The following is a 19,634-nucleotide window of genomic DNA, read 5'->3' as shown; positions in this document are numbered from 1 at the left end:
TGTGCTTAGTAGGTAGTAAGTAATATGCACTGTCTGTTTTGGAACAGTCTGGTTGTGTGGAGCTACCTGTGTATAAGGGAATCTCTTGATTCTAAAATGCCAAATGCTTCCTGTGTGCCTTGTTTTACCACAGTGTGTGAAAAGTTGATTTCCCTGCATCTTTTTGCACAGAATTGTAAGGCAGCAAATCTCCACTGGGTCGAACACCGTGTGATGGAAACAAAAGCAGAATAGATAGAATAAATTGATTTGGAAATTCAGCTATGTATTGAAATATTCAGGAATACTGAGTAGAAAAATGGTTTTGTGACGTTCTTGGTGCTTTGGGGCACCGCTCCTGAAGCATGGTGGGGTTTTTAGCATCACTGCCGTGCACATCAGAAATCACACTAATATTTGCCCACGTTTGGTGCTTCCCTGGCTCCCCACAGTACGACCAGAAAGCTGAGACAGGATGTTTGCCAAGTGTGCCATGAACTTCAGATGATGGTTGCTATCGCTGTGCAAAGAAGCATTGTGAATTAAGTCAACGACACGTTGGCTGTGGGAAAAGAAGAGAAATGGATCTGGAGAAGGACATGTGCTCACGGTTCTGACCTCTTAGGAATAGAGTGACTGAGGAGCTCCTGCCAGCGTTGCTACTGTAGTGTTGAGGTTTCAAGATGTGAGAATAGGAAGCGCGCTGGTCCTTTTCAAAGGTCTCAGCCACGCGTGCTGCTCAATTTATCTTCCTGTTTGGTCCTACACTGATAGCATTTAGCCTCATAGGGACCATTTCTCTGTTATTATTCAGATTAAGCTGGCAAGGTTTGAGCAAGTGATGCAGACCGGATTTCCAGAGACGTGTTGGAGAATGGTTTGCAAGCAGACTGCTCAGCTGAAGAGCTGTCGGCTGCTTTTAACCATTAACTGGACGCTGAAGTCCAGTTCCACAAGTAATTTCCTGAGGTATCTGTCTGCTGTTTTTAAACCCACAGAAACTTCGCTGGACAAGTTCCACTGTAACCTCCCCTGGGCGTCTGGTCATTGCTTCACCCGAAATGTTAAACACTTCTGCAGTTTGGTTTCATCTTCGTGTGAGAGCTGGTGTTGGGCCAGGGCACAGAAATGTCACCAGGTTCGGGTCCGAGAGGGAGCGTGGAGATGGTATTTTGACAGCTCTCTGCCCACTTATTTTACAGAAAGCATGGCCTTGGCAGGTGTCGATGGCAGCAAACCAGACCTGGAATAGCTTGTGATAAAGGGATTTCTCTTGGGAAGCGGAAAAAGGAGGGGTAGATATCTTAAAACGGATCACAGAAGAGTGAAGATGTGCACTCAGGAACCGTCCTCTACTGCACCAAAAGTTGCAGGACAATAAATATCCCAGAATTTGGGGTCCCTAGGTCCTGAAGGCCTTTCTACCAAACGCAGTGAATCAGCAGCCCTGATTTCAGGTATTCTCTCAGTTGATCTGGGTGGTTGGAACCCGATGGCTCCATTTCATCCTTATTTTTGGGTCTTTCTGCAGCCACGTAACCTTCCGTTCACTCATTTGTTTTTTCAGTTCCAGTCACAATCTCAATCCTTGATTTCAAAATCAGCTGGATGGTTTTTTCTTGCCTGATCTGCAGCTTTAAACTGGAGAGTCCAGCTTGGGAGCTAGGAAGAAATCAGAGCAGTGATGGCAGAAGCGTGGGGAATGGGATCAGGTAGACAGAGAACCAGGGAAAAGCCCAAGATTTGTGTCCAGTAACCAGAAACATGTACACAGTGCAAAATGGTTGCTTTTGCTGATGTAAAGGTTCTTGTTTCTGTAGATGAGTGTAATTTTGTGATAGACTGGAGAGGTTGCTACTGCGATCCATAAGTCTTTGTTCTGAAGGAGTTCTGGGATACTGCTCTTCTTGTCTACAGTTTTATTTTTCCAAGGACAAATCTGATAAGTGATAAAACATGCAGCTATGTTGTTTACAGTATTTATTTCAATATGCCTATTACAGCTGTAATGTGGCTGCACTGTAGTCCCTCCTGTGTTAACGTTTCCAACGTATACTCACTCTTTTCCTGGGTGGGGCTGAGCAGGGAGTTTTCTAACGCAGGAACTCAGTGAGATAGCGGTAGGTGTGCTGGGGGTTTGTGTGTGAGCAACATTTCAGCTTGGTATCAGCCTGGGGGACGTCGTGCAGCATATGGGCTTCCTAAACGACCGTGGGGCGGGCGTCCTGCTGCACTCGATGAGGCTGCTGTGCTTCTCTGCAGCGATATTACGTGGTGAGTAGTGAGATTTTAGCTGTGCTGTTCTTCAGTTCCGACAGAAGCAGACCCTGTGAAACACGGCCCTGGTGATGCTCCTGCAGCAGGTCAGAAGAATTCGGGGTGGACATTTGGAATGTAGCGTGAGCCATGGATGTGTTGGATGTTACCCGGCAGACATAAGCATCGTTGTGAAATGATCAGTGACTCACCAGTGCAGTATAATCACCAGAGACGTGCCAAGCACTGAGACATCAATCACTCCTGAACTGACAAAACACCCTTATGTGTGCTATGCCTGCCCAAAACCCTGTTATAAATCCTCTTGGAATGGAGGAACATGTGTTCCTTATAACATACATGCATACACAGGGGTGCCCTAAGCATGTCACATCATTCCGTTATTGATAGACAACACCGGGCCTCGGTGTGGCTGCTTGTGCTCGGCCAAATTGGCCGGAGAAAGTGTTCTGTAAAGGTAAATAAAATATCCCGTGATCTCCAACCTGGGGCTCCACTGGAGTTGTTGCACATGTGCCCTGGATAATAGACACCTCCAGTGTGCACAGTCATTCCTGGCCTCCCACAACCTGGTTTATGCAGCAGGTGTTGGGCATTCCAGGAATCCGGAAGGGAGAACAGTGGGATTGGGCTGGGACCGGAGCAGTGATGGAGGTGCCAGTGTAAGGAGAGGGGAAGAAAACGTGGAGAAGACTCCTGTGAATGGGAACTGCATAGAAAAGGACTCTTGGTGGGTAGTTGTCCTTCAATGAGAAGGCAAAGCTGGTCCTGCACCTCCTGACTTCACTTATCTGTAGAAGCTCATGGTTTGCACAGGCCTTGTAAGTCTGTTTGCAGACCCCAGACATGCTCTGTCATCTGAATCTGTCAGTGCTGCTTTTGAAGTTAAGCAGATGTTGGTGCAAATGTTCCCGGGACACAATTGAAAGAGCCGTGTTGAATGGAAAAGACCATGAGGCTGACATATGGAAAGGTCCGAGAGTTTTGGTGTGGTTTATATGTGAACTGCTGTATTTAACGAAACAATTAGCATCACTAAAGCGCATTTCAGCGCCGTCTGTCAGAGGAACAAGAAGGATGTTTTGATGGCTTTTAAGTGAGTTTTAATCCTTAGCATATGTCCCCTAGTGAACTTCAAATCCTTCGGAAGTGTGAGTAAAGCATCTATTTTCCAGAGGAGTATTGAGGTGTTCTTATCATTCACCTGCTTAATGCTATAGCAAGAGAAAGTCCAAGTGTTGCCTCAGCTGCATCCGAGACTGAAACTTCCTAAACTGCAACTGGAGATGCAGCTGTCTTGTGTACAACTTTCCTCCTCCTCTTTCAGGGACGGTATGAATTCCACTTTCCTTTTCCTCCTCCTCTTTCAGGGACGGTATGAATTCCAGTTGCCTTTTATCCTCACACCGAGATGCCCACATGCAACTTTCTTGCTGGTATTCCAACCCGCTATCTGACAGAAGCTGGCAGGATGGTGGAAGCCCATCAGTTCCTCACCATGGGTGTTGCCAAAGTAAAAACTAATGTGCTTTCATTAGAAAAGTAGCTGGCAAATGGCAGAGGACCTGCATACACACAGACACAGCCCCATGCACACACCTGCCGGTATTCAGGTGGGGAGAAAGATTGGGGGAGAGGCAATGCTAAAGCGCTTTTGTGTAATTAAAGATGGAATAGCCATCTTTGCTCCTGCCTTTCTCAAGCAGCATAAAATAAGAGCGAGACCGAGGGGCTGGCTCCTGGCGATCTAGCTGTGGCAGCATGAAAAATGAGGAGGAGTGCGATAAGAAACTAATAATTTATGTTCCAAGCACAGACTCACACCAGTGCGGAGGGAAATTTGTGCCAATAACTCCTACTAACTCAGAAAGGCACGCAATCTTTTATTGCACAAATTATTAACGACCAGAAAATAAATGGCTCTGTAATCAGATTGGTGCTGCCGGCGCTTTTCGTTTCTTCTTTTATTTGTATAAATTCTGAAGCCAGTCCGCCCCTGAAGCTGAGTGGGAACTTTTCCTGGCCCAGCGCCCTGCCTGACAACAGAGCAGATTAAACAGCGATGGAACAGGAATGTCCTGGTATCTCGTTGCCTATCAGAGACGGGTTTACTCAACAAACATTTTCTGGCCCCTTCAGCAGTAACAGCTCCAGGTACACACGGATCTCCGATTTGGGGCTGCACTGTGTAGTGATTGGGATAGTCAAACAGCAGCATAGCGAGCCTTTTCTTATGAAAACCTACAGAAAAACAACAGCTCCCTGTCATGTCATCTCGGCCCTGTCCCTTCTCAGGCTCCTTCACATCCTTCCTGTGTCCTCAGGGCTGCTGGTGTCACATTCCATATGCCTCATTCCACATTCTTCTGCTGGTGTGTATCAGCATTTGAGCACTTACAGTGCTGAAGTACAATAGAATTGTGGATTCTCAGCCCTTCTTAAACCAGGTCAAGGTGAATTTCTGCCTTGTGCTTGCATGGGGAAAGGAGCAATGAGGAGATGGGTTTATGTAGAGTCCATATGGAAGCAAAGCACCTACCACCAAATGATTACATCCCATCATCTTGAATTAAAATCTTTATTACACTGATGAAGAAAAGAAGCACTGATGAATGAAACAGAGAGAAAAGATGCTGACTTGTAGATTTGCTGCAGGTTCCCTCTGTTCAGTGGTGCCCTGTGTAACCGGGAGCAGGGCAGCGTTCTGCACGGGCAGGAGCAGTGAGGAGTTTGGGTGCGATGCCAAAGCGAGATGAGGAATTTGTTTTGGGCTTGAGCGAGTAGTTATTTGCAGGGAGACACAGGGTGAACCAGAATGGTAGAAGCAAACAACTTTGAGCCCACAGGTACCTTTGGATCAGGATCTAAGCTTCACTTGGAAGTTGTCATGATAGCGTACAGAACCAAAATCTTGGTCTGGGTTCCAGCCCCAGGAGATATTTGAATTTGAACCTAAAGTTTGCAGGACTTGCTGCCTCCCGCCTGTGGGCCCAGGCAGCCCTGTTTTGGAGCCCCAGCCTGCATTCTGAACACGGCTTTTCAGGTCTAGACCCAGATGCAGCTCTGAGGCCCATTTCTGCGATTTACACAGGTTTGCTCTGATTCAGATGATCTCCACAAGGCTGCCTGACCTGGCTAAGACTCATTTAAGCCCCGTGTTTAAGGTTTGTAGGGTGGCGGTTCTTCAATAAACAGGGTTCCCTGAAGGCAAGGGAGTTACTCTGTGTGCAGTTAGAACCTGCTGGTCTGGGTTTAGTCCATACATTTTTCAGCTGGTGGGGGAGACCCATATATGAGGCTCAGACTTTTCTTCTCCCCTCCCATTTTCCCTCCCTGTTTTGATTATGTGAACCATACGATAAGGAAGAAAAGTGTTTCTATTGTTAATTCAGCCCATTCATTATCAGTGGCACCATCTCCCTGATGGCTTCATCTGAAGAGGGAGGAGGGGGAGAGTCGCTTTCCCTCTCTCCTGTTTTATGGTGAGGGGGTGTTGGTGAAGGCGGCCGCAGCCGGGCTGCAATAATGAATAATGTGCAGATTGTTCCCGGGGACTGCAAGTGTTTTATTAACGCAGGTTTTCTTAGACCGAATGCCCAATCACCACAGAACCATGAAACTCAAATTGCCTTACAGCTCTCTCATGAACATACTTTTAATCTCATTGACCTGTCGTTATACTACAACACATAAATTCAGATTTGGAGATCTTACGTCCAATCATAAATTGGGCTGGCAGACTTCCGATCAACAGAATAAAACTGTCTCCTGTGGGGTGGGTTTTTTATTCATCAGTACTGTTCCAGCAGATGGAGTGGAGGTACAATCGGCTTTTCTTAATAAACTGTTCTGTAAAAAAATGGAGGGAAATAAGAAACCCAGCATGAAATTCACAGGAGAGCGAAGAAAAAAATAAGGTGACGTTTAAGTAACCTTAACATTGACCATAAAATTAGAATGTGGCAAACTGTGAATTAATGGGTGCTAGATTCTGCTAATGTAATGGAGAAATGATAGGAAAATAGAAGAGTTTCTGTGGTGGCATTCAGGCATGCAGGTTTGGCCATAATTCTGTGTGGCTTTGAGGGGCACATATGTGCCAGCCTCATGGAATTCCTTCCTCTTTTCTTATGTCTTATTCTTCTTTTACTTAAAGAGCAACCCAGAGGAAATGTAATTTCCTCCTTCCTCTTGTTTTGCAGTGTTCTGTTTGGATTAAGCAGTGAACGGGGAATTGGCAGTGTCGGTGGGTTTGGATAGCAGGGCAGACTTTGCCACGCTGGTACCAGGTGCGGCTCCTCCTGCGGGAGGGTTTCCTTGTGTGAACAGAGATTCCAACCTGCTGAGTGCTGGTGGTGGTTACAGCGGTGTCACTGCACACCGGCAGTTCTCATTGTCGGCTGTAGGGATGCGTCATCCTAAATTCTGGTAGAACAGGTCAGATAATGTTCTATGCACGCACGTTTCTTCTTCACAAGCCGTTGCAGAAGAGAGCCCGGTGACCATCTGAAGCTGCTAGCAGTATTGCTGGTATTTCGAGCGGAGATGCCTCCTCGGATGCGGCACACAATGTTCATGTATTATTAGTGCTTTCATTTACATAAATGTCACCTTTTGAATACTCCTCAGTTGTATGTGTTAGTCCATTAGATAATGCACTTTGAGGAAAAAACAAATAAGAAAAGTATTTAATATTCTTGCAGTGTGCTGAACAACTATTTTCTCTTATCTCCAAAAGGGTTCTCACAGACAGCAGTGAAAGCTTCCTCAAACTCCAGCGTACTTTGCATCCGACCTGTTAGGAGCAGCTGGGAGGTTGAGAGGGTGAGTCCATACTGCACATCACCATTACACGGGGCTCTGCCCGGCCAGGCTGGATTCACGTCCATCCTTCTCTGTGTGCATGTCGCTGCTAAAACAAAACCCTCCCTAAAGACAAAAAGCAGCTGAAGTTCCGTATTCCTCAAAGCATGGAGGCCTTTTCCCAACCTTTCTCTGTGGTGGAAGTGGCTCATTTAACGAGTATCATGGGCTTTTTAGTGTCTTTGGAGTGTTGACAGGTGAACGCAGCACTAGAACCTGTGGAGTTGTTGCATTAATATACATCTGTACCTCACTGGAACTGCACACGGGCAGGCAGTGCCCTCTGTTTAGCCCCTGTGGTGGTTCCTTTGCTCTCAGACAGGCAAAGCAGGACAGCAAACTGGTTCTGGACAAAGGTGCAACTCCTGGCAACTGCTTTCCTTCAGGTGTTGTGCCATTGCACCTGCCACTGGCTCTGGCTTTGTTCCACTCCGCGCTCCAGCCTCGTACCTCTGACAATTGAGCAGCAGTCGTCTGAGGAAATAAAGCACTTCGGACTCCCTCCCCCAGGGTTTTCTGTCCTTACAGTAATTTTTTGAAGACCTGTGTTTTCACAGCACTGGGATAGATGGACTCCTAAAATATACAGCCAATTACATAGCAGGATTTATTGGACTTTATTCTGGTGCGTGTTACGTGGTGGGGGTGGGGGAGAAAGAGCGAACCCTGGAAGGAAACCCATAGCAACTGAAAATGTAAGTGTGAGGATTAGAAGTCCCCATAAATATACCTGACTCTGCCATCTCTTTTAATTAAATGCAAGTCATGAAACACGGGCGCAGAGTGCGTTGGTGACGGGGTGCAGCGGCGCTCAGAGCCGGCCTGGGGCTGAGATGCAGAGCGGAGCCGCGAGGGTTAAAGCTGCGTGGGTGATTTAGAGCGAACCCTTCCCAGCAAGGCAAAGGGAACTCTCCAGTCAGTTATTAATGTTTCCTGGTTTATCTCCTCATCTTCATGGGTTTAATTGTAAATTATCCAGCATGCTGTACTTCTCCGCTGTGTTTTCTTCTCCCATCGCAGATAGGTGGTAGAACACGCTGATGCTAACGAGGAAAGAGGGGTCATAGGAAAGGTCTGACTCCTCTCAGTTTTGCCTCAGGCTTGTGCATCTATGAATTGTGAAGCTCTCTGGGCCTTATGCTGTGATTCTCTCAGCTTCCGAGGCCGCCTTCCCTCAAAATGATGGGCCAGGATTGGGCTTCTATGAGCGGTGGTGCTTGGTTTCTCTCCAGATATGTGTGGCCCACAGGACCCATGTCTAAGGGACCAGGATGAGTCCTCCTGTAAACAGTCTTCTCATTTCTCCCCTTTCTCCATATTTAAGCATTCTTCCCTTCCCAGATCGGTTTCGCCTTTGGTAATCTCCCCAGCACGTACTCCATCAGCACTCCTGTGGGGCTTCTGTGCGTAGGAAATAAAGCCCGTAGTTCAGCACTATCCATCTAATATCTTCTGACTGCCTTTAATCATAGCATTTTCCATTTAATTGGGAAGGCAGGCACACTTTGCATATTAATACAGCACAGCCTGCACCTCCTAAGCATTAAAACCGTAGATGGCTGGGCTGTGTTCCGCAGCGGCTGTGAACCTGCTGGGTGTCCTTTAGCATCGCTGTGAATGGGGTGTTTTCAGCAGGGCTTGTTTGTGCCCCCCTGATGGAATTCAATTAAAATAAACAACAACAACAAAATCCTTCTTCCAAAAAGAAGTATTTGTATGGATTCTCTCAATTTAAATAGCTGCAGTGCAGACGGTGCCGCCATGCCGCTGTCTCTTGTGTCCATTGTGTTTTTAGATCGTAACACTGTTGGTCCCATTGTCTATCCGGGACAGCCAAAGGGAAAAATATCATCTTCCCTTCAGAACTGCTGGTTGTGCAGCATATTCCCCTCTTGTGACCCATCTCTCCATGAAAGAGCCATTCTTTCTCTTCTTGGCTTCATATTGCCACCCAGGAGCCTGTGTGAAACCAGTAGTTTTGTCTTAATGTCACTGTGCTTTTCATGACTCTGTTTCTTCTCCTTGATCAAAACTTGCCTTGGGACAGACATATGTGGTTTGATTCGGAGGACGTCTCAGTAGGTCTTTCACTTTTGTGTTAAAAAAGCTTTTCAGGAGCATATTCACGTACGCACCTTGCTGGTGTAAGACACAGTGGGCAGTTCACTGTTGGCGTTAGTTGACTGTATGTTAGGTGCTGTCCAGAAACCAGCAAATGTGCAGTTCTGTTGCAGAGAGGATGCACATGCTCGAGTCTCAAGACAGGTCCTGCTCACAGTTTTCATATCCTCTGGACGTCTTCCATTCTCCAAAGCTTATGGGATAAGTCTTTAAGGTTCCTGTTCAAAGTCCATAGAGGAAGAAAACTGATGAGCTGAGTCTGTACTAACATTTGAATATTTCCATTATTCAGAAGAACGCAGATCTAGAGTTCTGCCCTCTTTAAGAACAGTTACCCCTGCTTTTGTATGGTGTGGTGCAAAAACCAGAGCAAGCGTCAGGCAGTAATTTGCAGGCTATGGCCGGGGTTTTATGTTCCTTTTGGGCCGAGGCACACTGGCCACCGCTCTGGCTCTGTGTAATTAATGTTGGTTAGATAAGCCTCCCGTTCCTGCTTCTCCATTGTGCCTGGTGAAGCATTCAGGAAGCACCTGCGTTATTCAGCACCAAAGCGACTTCCACTTTGAGAAGAAACCTGGAGTGTTCAGGCACGGTGGTAAAGCTCCTTGGACTCCATGCACTGGCTCATAGCTCCACAAAATAATGGTCCCTGGGGAACGGTGCTTTTCGCTGGGGGCTGTAGGGTACAATATAACACTTGTTCTGCCTTGGTCATTGCGATCCCAGAGTCAGATCCACAGTATTCATAGGACACTGGCTGTGGCTTTACCTTGTAGCTCGAGTTCGGGGCTGTGTCTGTGAGAAGCGAAGGGCTAAACCAGTGGTGCTGCTCAACCTCGCTTCTCTGGAGGCCACACACAACCCCAGCTTGTGCTGCCTGTCTGGCACCAGCAAATGAAGGAGAAAACCAGACAAGAGCTTAGCTCTTTGGGATGCGTTACTCCAGGAGCCACATCCATCCTGGAGCTTGGATTCCCCGTTTCATTAAGCAGTCTATTGATCTCGCTGATTGCTCTGCTCTGTCAAAACTGGTTGCACTTCATAGAACCGTGACCTGTCCTTTTACAGAAATAACAGCACTTCATCATTCCCAGTGCTCGGTTATCTCTGGGCTGGGTGTCGATACCGTGACCTGTTAGGTTGTAATACTTGCTTACACATATGCAGAGACATGCAAATATTTTAATTTTTCTATAAAAGCCTGCCTAAATTCAGCTGCTTTTTGCTTCTACTCCGGTCTGGTTTTCTGGGTTCTGGTGATAAAAAGTTGCTGGTTAGATCACCCCATCAGTTTGCAGGTATTGTCCCCCTGTTTGGAGACTGCTGCTGGGCCTTCCAGCCAGAGTTTTGCAGGGAGGACAGTGAATGGTGTTCTGGTTATAAAAAATAGTTGGATATTTTCCATAGCTATGAGAATACAGCTTGAAATGGACAAAATAGAACCAGATCTTGCATGCTGCAAGTATTTTCGTTACTGATTTGTCATTGTTCCTGTAGCGTGTCAGTCGCCGTCGTCATTCCTGTTTTTCTGGTCTGGTCAGAGCTATGTCACTGCGTCTCCGTCCTGACCTACAGTTCCCTCTAGACTCCATAATTATGGCCTTCTTTAAAACAGACATCACTTACCGTGCCAGAGGTTGTCACGGTGTGGAGAAGTAGATCAAAATCCATTAGGGAGAAAGAAGTGACTAGATTAATTTCCACCTGAAATTTCAATTAAGTTTTTCAGCGTAGAGCTTGTGTGTAAACCACGCCTAGACATAATGACGCTGGATTTTGAATGTTCGAATTGGTCTGATAGGAAGAAATAGACGGAGCTTTCTTGAATTCTGAAGTACGTGGCACTGCCACAGACAAGGGAGCAGAGCTGTAGAAAGCTGTAAATATTTCAGATGTTGAAAGCCACAAGGTTCTCCACATGTTAATGTGTCTGATGTGCTTAAAAGCTGGATATCCCACTGGAAACAAGACAAAACAGACTGTTCTGCTCGTTGTTATTTCAGCTAGAGCCTCAGTCCTCTTTGTGTCTGTTGGAGTATGCGATAAACTAGGCCCTGAGACAATATTTCTGCGTATCTATTGAACAGGTTTTCTGAAGCATCCAAAAGGACTGGTAATGTGTAACAGTCTGCTTGGGCTCAGGGTCATAAACGTGCATGGTGGGACCCGCTTGAAAATCTCTGATAAATAGCAAACAACTTCTGAAGAGGCATTTCCTGGAGAGGAACTGTGGTACACACTCTTTTATGGGAAGGACCAATAGCCAGCCCCATCATCATGGTTGTTACAGTCTAAACGAGACTTGTGCTGTAAAGTGTCTGAACCATCGCAGAAAGGAGAGGCAGGACCTGTGAGCTCAGACTGCTTTGCTGCTTCTGTTGTTTCTCAAGTACCAGGCCCAGCTCTTTCCCTGTGCTCACAGTACGGCTGCATCCCAGCAAAATGGAGCTTTGGGCTGAAAAGCCTGATTCCAGTGCCTTTGGGGAGACAGTTGGCTCCTGCAGCTTAACAGCAGCCAGCAGAGTGTACACATTCCGCGCCTTCAGCTCCGAAAAGCATCTGTTTGAAGCACTGCTGTGGAAACAGAGGAATATTCCTGGCATTCTGCACCAGGCTGGAATATAGAATGCAGAATAAATTGAAATGGCAGTTGATCTTTTTTTTTTTTTTAAGGCGCTTTGAGTTTCATTGCCTTTAAAAAACTTATTCTAGGCTATTGAACACCGACCCACGGTGACTGAGGTTTCTTCTGCTAAGGGACGTTGGCCACAGAGGTCTCGCGTAGCCATCAGCATGCATGAAGATGTTGTGTATCAGAAAGAAGGGGACCTGGGTGTCACAGCACATCCAGACTGTGTGTGTACATCCATACGTGTGTACACACTTGCACATACACACAGGGACGTATAGAAACTGCAGATCTTGGGGACAGCCTTGAGAACAGGCTGTTATTGCGCTTATTTGGTGTCACCCTTGTTTCTAATCAGACACACACACACCTCTCACCCGCTCACTTCAGCTCTGGATCTGGTTTATTATCCTGGCAGGAGACGAGCTTCGTTAAGGGAGTGGAGTCTCTAACAAGGATGGGGAATGGCAGCAACAAAAGGATGCAGCAATATAAAGTTATGTCAGAAAACCTTTACAAGAAAAACGGCTGACATTAGAAACAGCGAGCATTAAAAATTCAAGACGGTTGGAAGGGGAGGGCAGGCCTGAGAGAGAGAAACAAATAATACACAGGCTTTAAACTAATAAATCCTTGTATTTGGGAAATGCATCAAACCCTGCATGCTATTAAAACTGCTTTTATTTCTATTATTGTTAATAACATTGATAGATACTTTTTTTCTTGGTCTCAGTGTGGGCTGTCGGCATTTTAAATACACATTTAACCAACCAGCTGAGCAATCTTTCCCATGTACTGCTTGAGTTGCTAGTATTGAGTGGATGGAAAGTCTCTTTGGTCATACCTGAAATGGAACTGGCTAACTCAGCCAGCAAGTAATTTTGGATGTATCTTGACCAGTAGCCCAATGTAGTGAGCTCTGTGAGGTTCTCCCGGCCCATCCACCCTGTTTCCTTTGGCCGGTCAGATGTACCGGCAATCTGTGTTCTTCTAGTCAAGCTCTCGTGGAGAATCAGTTGACCCAAACACACAAAATAAAGCTTCAGGCTCATCTATAGGTACTAAATTAATCACTTTTTGCAAGGAGCTGAGAAGTCCAAATCTCCCCATAAGGACATGGAAGGGAAGTGACACTGCTGGGCTACTTAAGCACGAGGAAATGTACTTCGTCTGATCTTGGCATCTAGCCCTGATCATCTCAAATGCGTATTTATTTCCTTTCTTCTCTGCAAATTGACAGACACATCTGTATAGAGTAAAACTGGATCGCTCATCCAGTCCTGCAGTCAGCAGAATTTGAAATTGGAACTTCTGTCATCTGCCTCATGAGAGATGAAGGTTTGTGTGTCACCTGCGCTGTGACACCCTGAGGGACAGCGGGGGGGCCGAGTTTGCCGGTTTGCTCCCCTAACTTTGAGACTTCAGAAGAGGCCCAAGATCCTTTAGCCTGACCAGTCTGGTCCATCTCACCTACACTAAATTCATGTAAAAAATGTGATTAATCACTCCCAACTCCTCAGCCTGAGTTTGCAGCTGCAGACGAGCACGCCATGGATGTTTTCTCTCATGGTGCTGGTTTATATGCCTCTCAGGGTGTGTTAGCAGACGCCTATGGATTATATAGCATCGTGTTTGGATTTCCTGTAGTGGGGGGCCTGGCTTCCCAGCTCCTCCTTTGTGTCAGGTTCCTCCCGCTTTTTACAAGGCTCTTTCATATTGTTGTAATTACAGACTTTCACAGACTTTCACCAAACCAGTTCTACCCACCTTTGGTTTTTAAATGCGTTTTAAAAACGACACGGCGATGTTCGGAGGTTACCAACGGGTTTCGGGAGTGCCAGAGGCTGGGCAGGGTGTGGGGGAGAAGGATTCCCCTTGTCTGACAGGACAGCTTGTTTTGTTACTTCTGTGCAGCCAGCATGAAAATACAGTGAAAAACCCCTCCCGAATGCATTGGTCAGGTGGTAGAAGCATCAGCGTAGCCTCTCCTTATTTCAGACAGCTTCGGGTTAAAAAGGTCCCACAAAACAAAGCAGATAAAACCAGGAACCTCTTTCTTTGACACTTTCAGCTTTTATTGCTTTAGAAGGGGAAGCAGCAGAGCCATGCTTAATAAATCCTGGGATTTAGGAAGTATATCAAGCTCTGCGTGGTATTAAAGGTAGTTAAAGCGCCTGGTGCTGCTGTCTGTTCTGTGACTCTGAACAGCTCCTGCCAGGTGCTTTAGACAGGTCAGAAAAGGAGACTCCGACTCGCACCTGAACTCCCTCCCTCGCAGCACCTCTCTTTGTGTCTTTAGCTATTGATTCCTTGCTTCTCCCCTAGCAGACAGCCACGGGCTCTTCTGTCTCTGTTTTGTATAAATGCATTGGTTTTACATGAAGAATGGGGCATCCAGCTGGACATGGAGGATTATTCCTTTCTGTTTTCTTGCTACAACCACTACGTGTTACTTGAGGTCCTTCTTCCCACCTTTTATGCCTTTCTTCTCCAGTTCTCTTTCCTCAGCAGCATCAGGTTGGATACGAAGAGTTATCCGGGTGACAGCTTTTTGAGTTCCCTTTACTACGACTGCTCAGAAAGGGTGAAGTAACAGAAAATCTGCAGTTTCTTGTGGCCTTCAGGGAACCGTATCTTCCTAAGCCAGCCGAGCAGCCCTCCAGCAGCTCAGGGTTGCTGCTGCTCTTCAAGGCATGTTCTGAGTTACCCTGCTGTTCGGCAGCATCGGTGCAAGGGGACAGCTGTGTGTTAGCGTAAAACCTGCTCTGTGCTTTGCTCGGGTGACGCCGTGCAGCCCAGACCAGAGGGAAGGGTTTGTACCCGGACAGACACAGGAGCTGGGGAGTGGGGGGTTCTTAAACTCCCACTGTAATATCAATTTGTGACCCTCTGAGCGGTATAATACCTGCGCATGTTTATTTGCTGGCCTTCCAAGGGCAGCAGGGTAGGGAAAGCAGGAAGAGAAGGTGGTGAAAGGAAGCTGGGGTCACCGTGTTGACAGCAAAATATCCACTGAGAAAATGTTCACTCTGAAAAACAGCAACAACCACCTTGTCTGTCTCTGTGCAGTTGTGTGGATGTGTGCAGGCTCTCGCTCTCTCACACACACAGTTTTCCTCTTAATATTACTCATCCTTATTACGTATCATTATTCTTTATTATGATTTATATGCCACGCCATGGCTTTATTATGATTTATACCCCTGTCCCCAAAAGAGCTTATGGGAGGTATCACATAGCAAAAGAGAGGCATCCGTGTACAGGGGAAGAAACGTGGCTTTCTCCCCAAGCAGCGACTCTTCTAAGCTACAATAAACCTCATTTCTCTGCTTCTGCAAAAGGATTTGGTTTTACTTGTACCAAGTCTACAGGTGAAGCTTTTATCCAAGGTTATGCTCCCCAATTCCTTTGCTGCTGAGTGTGAAAAACTGCTAAGAGCGTCAATAGAAGTTGCTTGTTGCTGGCAGCGAGGTACAATGTCCTTCCCTCCTCCTGCTAATTCTTCTAGATGTTGATTTTCATCTTGCCTATTAAAAGAGATTCGTTTAATGATTGCCCGTAAAGGAAGCTGATCCTTGTTCTGGTAGAAGCTTTCCTGGGCTGCTTGACAATAGCAGCTTCATTCAGTGCTACTCTTAGTCACAATTTAGGAACATTTCCACAGCTCAGAACATAAGAGGCAGCATTACATTTGGGTACCTGTGTGTAAATAACAATGATCAAGTGCATAATGTTTTCTAAGTTGCCAGTAATGTTCACCTGAAGGAGCCTTAGCGTGTCACTTGGTTTTGAGCAAGAAGACGTCCTGTTTGGTCAGTTGTGTTGCTTTGTTGGGAGACCTGAAGAAGTGAAGTGTCACGTCTCCGAACTCTGGAAATGTTCTCCTCTCTTTGGTAACAGAATAACTTAGCTCCCCAGACCAGAACACTGAAGGAAGGAACCTGCTCTGCAGGCTAAAGGTAGAATCTTCAAAGAAATGTAAAGGAGACCTCAGAATGAGCCTTTCAGAGCTAAGTACGTGGGGAGCCCAAGGACGTGCGCCCTCCACTCCCTCAGACCTTTTGTCTTCACTGAGAAAAATACGTGTAATTTTTAAATGTATAAACTTCAATTTTTTTTATGGCCAAGGCCTTACTGCTTCATCCACCTTAAAATTTAAAGCTGGGCCAGTCCATGAGCTCCTTTGGAAAGGCCAGTGAAGGCTGCAGAAGGTACCAGAGAAAACGGGAGATGCGAGGACTTTTCCTCGAATGCACACGGCAAGTGGCAAAGCTGTCCAGAAACCTGGACTTCCCAGACCTGATGGTCATGATTTTTAGTGTTATGGGAAACCCATGATGATGATAAAACAAGTGTTCCACCCTCCCGCTGCTTTACTGGCCATGGTTTGGGTGGCTGAGGTGCAGACAGCAAGGGGCTCATCTCAAACAGGGCTACGGCAGAGCTAGGAAAAGCTTTAGAGAACCGTTTTGGAGTTGGGAATACAGCAGTGAGTGTTGTTCCATGACAAGGAAGCTCGCTTTTTTGAATGGGTTGTGCGTTGCAACGCGGCATAAATAATGTTTGCTGGGTATTCAGGTCCGTGTGGAGCCCCCGTGATGGAACGACACCAGTAAAAGAGGAGTTAACCAAAGCCTTCAAATACAACCAGCTCCCCTGGGGCAGAGCAAAGGCAACAAACTCTGAGCTTAGGTTTCTGTGCCGTGTTTGGGTTTTTTGATCTGGCATCCAGTTTGGATGCCAGAAGTTTCTAAAGCTGGCCTGGTGTGACTCTGATCCTATTCGAAACATTGGCAAAACTCACCTGGAATTCAGTAACGCGAAGAAGAGCAGTCTTGGAGCGCAGGGGCAGGGACGGGCTCTTGTCCTTTGTGCAGCACCTCATGTAGCGTGGGCCGGGTTCTGAGAGGTAAGAGCAGTGCAAACAGTAAATAATAATGTTTTGCGAGTTGATGGGGGCTGAGGGCAGGCATACATGTATGTGACATGTCTCTGTGTATGAGTAAGTATCAGAACTAGGGAGTAGCGGATATTTAATCACAATAAATAGACACATTTTCTTCCCTTTTTTCCCGAGGAGCTGGTCAACCATCTAGCTATTTTATTTATTTATTAAATATCACTGGAGATCGTTCAGCAGCAGGGGAGCACTGCTCTGTCTCCCGAATGATGATTGCCATCAGCCTTGAGAAATCAGTCATTTCTGGCAAGAAAAAAAACTGTTTGGTGGGTTAATGATGCAGAGTAAATACTGACAGTGGCCAGTGGTCTGAGCACACCAGACATGACCTGAGGGAATCATAGATTCTGAGGGGGCTGTTGCTCCTGCTTCTCTGTAATGTGATTGCTTCTTTATAATGGCTTCAACTTCTTCCCCCCTGCGCCCCCACCCTCCTTTATCATTATTGACCACGGAGCATCAGTAAGGCTAGAGAATAAATAGTTCCCTGATGGTTAACAACAGGCTCTCCACCAATTGGAATTCAAGCTGTGCTCCCTGTTATATTCTTTATAATCACACTTTATTGCATAGAGAGGCAAATAAAGCATCTATGTGTTCCTGTCCCCCTCCTGCCTTTTCCTCCTCACTACCCCTGGGAAACTGGGTGCTATGGAGTAGGTGAGAGGCTCTATGGCCGTGCACCAGTGGGACACCCATTCCCACCGGGGGGTGCAGGAAAACCGCCCCTGCCGTGCGGGACATGGGCCCTGCTCCCGGTGGGGGGGGGACCGGTCCCCTTCTCCGGGCCCGCTGAGGAGCTGGGCAGCCTGCAGCGGCCTCAGCCCAGCCGGCAGCCGCCGAGCGAGCTGCTGGATGTGTGTGTGGTGCCGGGGCCGCCTGGCTCCCCCCTCCCCGCCCTCCGCAGCCGCCCCTGCCGCCGCCACCCCCGGCGGCGCAGCGCGGCCCGACCCGCCGGGGCCGCCTGGCTCCTGCGCGCCCCAGTGTTTGCGCAGCCGCCCCCCTCGTCTGGGGCCGGCTTGGGGCTGGCTCCAGGCTCCCGGGGGCGGGAGGTGATGATTTTCCAGTGGGTATTTGTCAGGTCAGAGTCTGCGCCGCCCGCCGGGCTCCGCGCCTCGCTCCCCGGGTTATTTATTACCTCTCTCCCCGGCGGCAGCGCTGCGGCTCCGGGGCTGCTGCCAGCAACCCGCGGCGGCGGGGGGACCGCAGGGGGGTTCCCGAGCAGCGACGGGCTGGCCGGGAGCGCTCCTCGGCTCGGCCCGCCCGGTGCCAGCGCTCCTGCTCTGGGCGGCTCTCGCCCCTCCGGCGCAGCCGGGTCTGGGGGCTGCGGGAGCGTTTGTTGCTTGGGGAGGGAGAGGCAGCAGGGAAAAGGCTTTTCTGAGGGCTGGGGGAAGGCTGGTTGTTAAAAAGCACTCTGGAGCTGAGTTAGAGGAAAAAGAATCTAATGTATTTCTAATCGTGATTTGATTTGGTGGAGATAGAGACACTGTTAGAACATCCCAGCCTCCACTGCTGGCAATCAGCTGAAATTCCTGATACCCTTAACAAGCTCATCTCCTTCTTATTCATGACCTCAGAAATCTCTTTCAAGCAAGGGAGAAAATGGGGGTTTGTGGACTTTTCGGTGGCTACAGCCCATGGCTTCCCGTGGCGGTCAGAGAGCTCCGCTCAGTGAGCACTGCGACCTGGCGCGCTCTGTAGCTGCTCCGGAAGGCGGATTGCAAGAGGATGTGGCTGTAGGTCACCTCAGCGCTCAGTCACACCTGCAGATAAACTATAGAACCAAGACAATGGGTTTGGCTGGGACAAACAGCTCCGGTGTGTCTGTCTCTGTAAGCTCAAGCAGTGGACAACCTGGCCTGGAGAACGGGGTCAGAGCCCTGTCACTCTGGCAGCCACACTGTACCATTGCAGATGAAGAATTACTCAAAGTCCACATGACAACACTGTTACGTGATTTACATTCATTGTATTTTTGTTGAGTCACGGTACGTAAAGTTGGATTTTTAAGATAAAATGGAATGCAATCCCTAGGCTGACCTTATCTTTTGTTGCTGGTTGAGTTATGTTCCTAGGATACCTTTAATCTGACGATCTCGTAGTGCTTTCCAGATCTTCATTAACATTTCACCCTTATTTCAGCTTGTTTCTTTCTTTGCATTCAGACTTCTTGTGTGTCCAACCAGTTTGTTTCCCCTGCTGGAAGACAACGTGAGCAGGGTCCCTCCATGGATTTGTGACATGAGCCTGCTCTAAGTGATGCGACAGGAACAGCAAAGCATCAGGGAAAGGCCTGATTTGTTGGTTGACTTGTCAGAAAGAAATGCCCCTGTCTCGTGGAGAATTGCCACAGCATGTGGGAAAAATAGTCTTGGTTCTCTTTGTGATGATTCCAGTCTAAGTTTTCTGTACTAGTCTGTCCCCTGCACAGAGGAGAATTGCCGGCTGCTGTTCTTCCTGAAAAGCACAGGCACTTAAACCCGATACGGTGATGGAGCTCTGGGGTCCCCACATGTGACGGTCATGCAACCCCAATTTCTTTTGCAAGAGCAAGCGACTCATGATTCCATCTTGCTCCTGACAGCTCGACTTGTCGCTCTTGTTAAGGTGCCTTTCAGACTTGAAACTTCAGTGCCGTTTGCGACTTATTAGCCAAGTCAAAACAAAGTGGGAACCAGCGAGCAAACTCGCAGTGAATTACGCTTCGCTCATTCTGACCAGAACTCCTTGGGCACAGGGGAATACAAGAAGCAAAGTAAATCTTATTTTGTTATTGTTTAGCTGTATTTCTCTCCTGGTGTCACC

The 19,634-nt window shown here is 47.5% G+C and overlaps 1 protein-coding gene and 1 long non-coding RNA gene across 2 annotated transcripts in view; one reads left to right on the top strand and one right to left on the bottom strand.

Moving 5' to 3' along the window:
- The window catches only part of SAMD11 (sterile alpha motif domain containing 11), a 169,239-nt gene that overhangs the window by 45,949 nt on the left and 103,656 nt on the right, over window positions 1–19,634 (top strand). Inside the window, exon 7 of the mRNA XM_071798379.1 lies at window positions 6,995–7,080. The gene's annotated coding sequence lies outside the window, so the exon portion shown is untranslated. The remainder of the gene's footprint in view (window positions 1–6,994; window positions 7,081–19,634) is intronic.
- Window positions 4,645–18,028, bottom strand: LOC139825502 (uncharacterized). Its single transcript, XR_011735578.1, has 3 exons — window positions 17,968–18,028; window positions 16,674–16,771; window positions 4,645–6,105 (listed from the first exon to the last, which is right to left on the bottom strand). It is a non-coding gene; the product is annotated as an uncharacterized lncRNA (long non-coding RNA).

The sequence above is a fragment of the Patagioenas fasciata genome, chromosome 23, assembly GCF_037038585.1.
Source record: "Patagioenas fasciata isolate bPatFas1 chromosome 23, bPatFas1.hap1, whole genome shotgun sequence".
NCBI lineage: Eukaryota > Metazoa > Chordata > Aves > Columbiformes > Columbidae > Patagioenas > Patagioenas fasciata.
The sequence above is the reverse complement of the archived record's forward strand: the minus strand, read 5'-3'. Positions and strand labels throughout refer to the sequence as shown.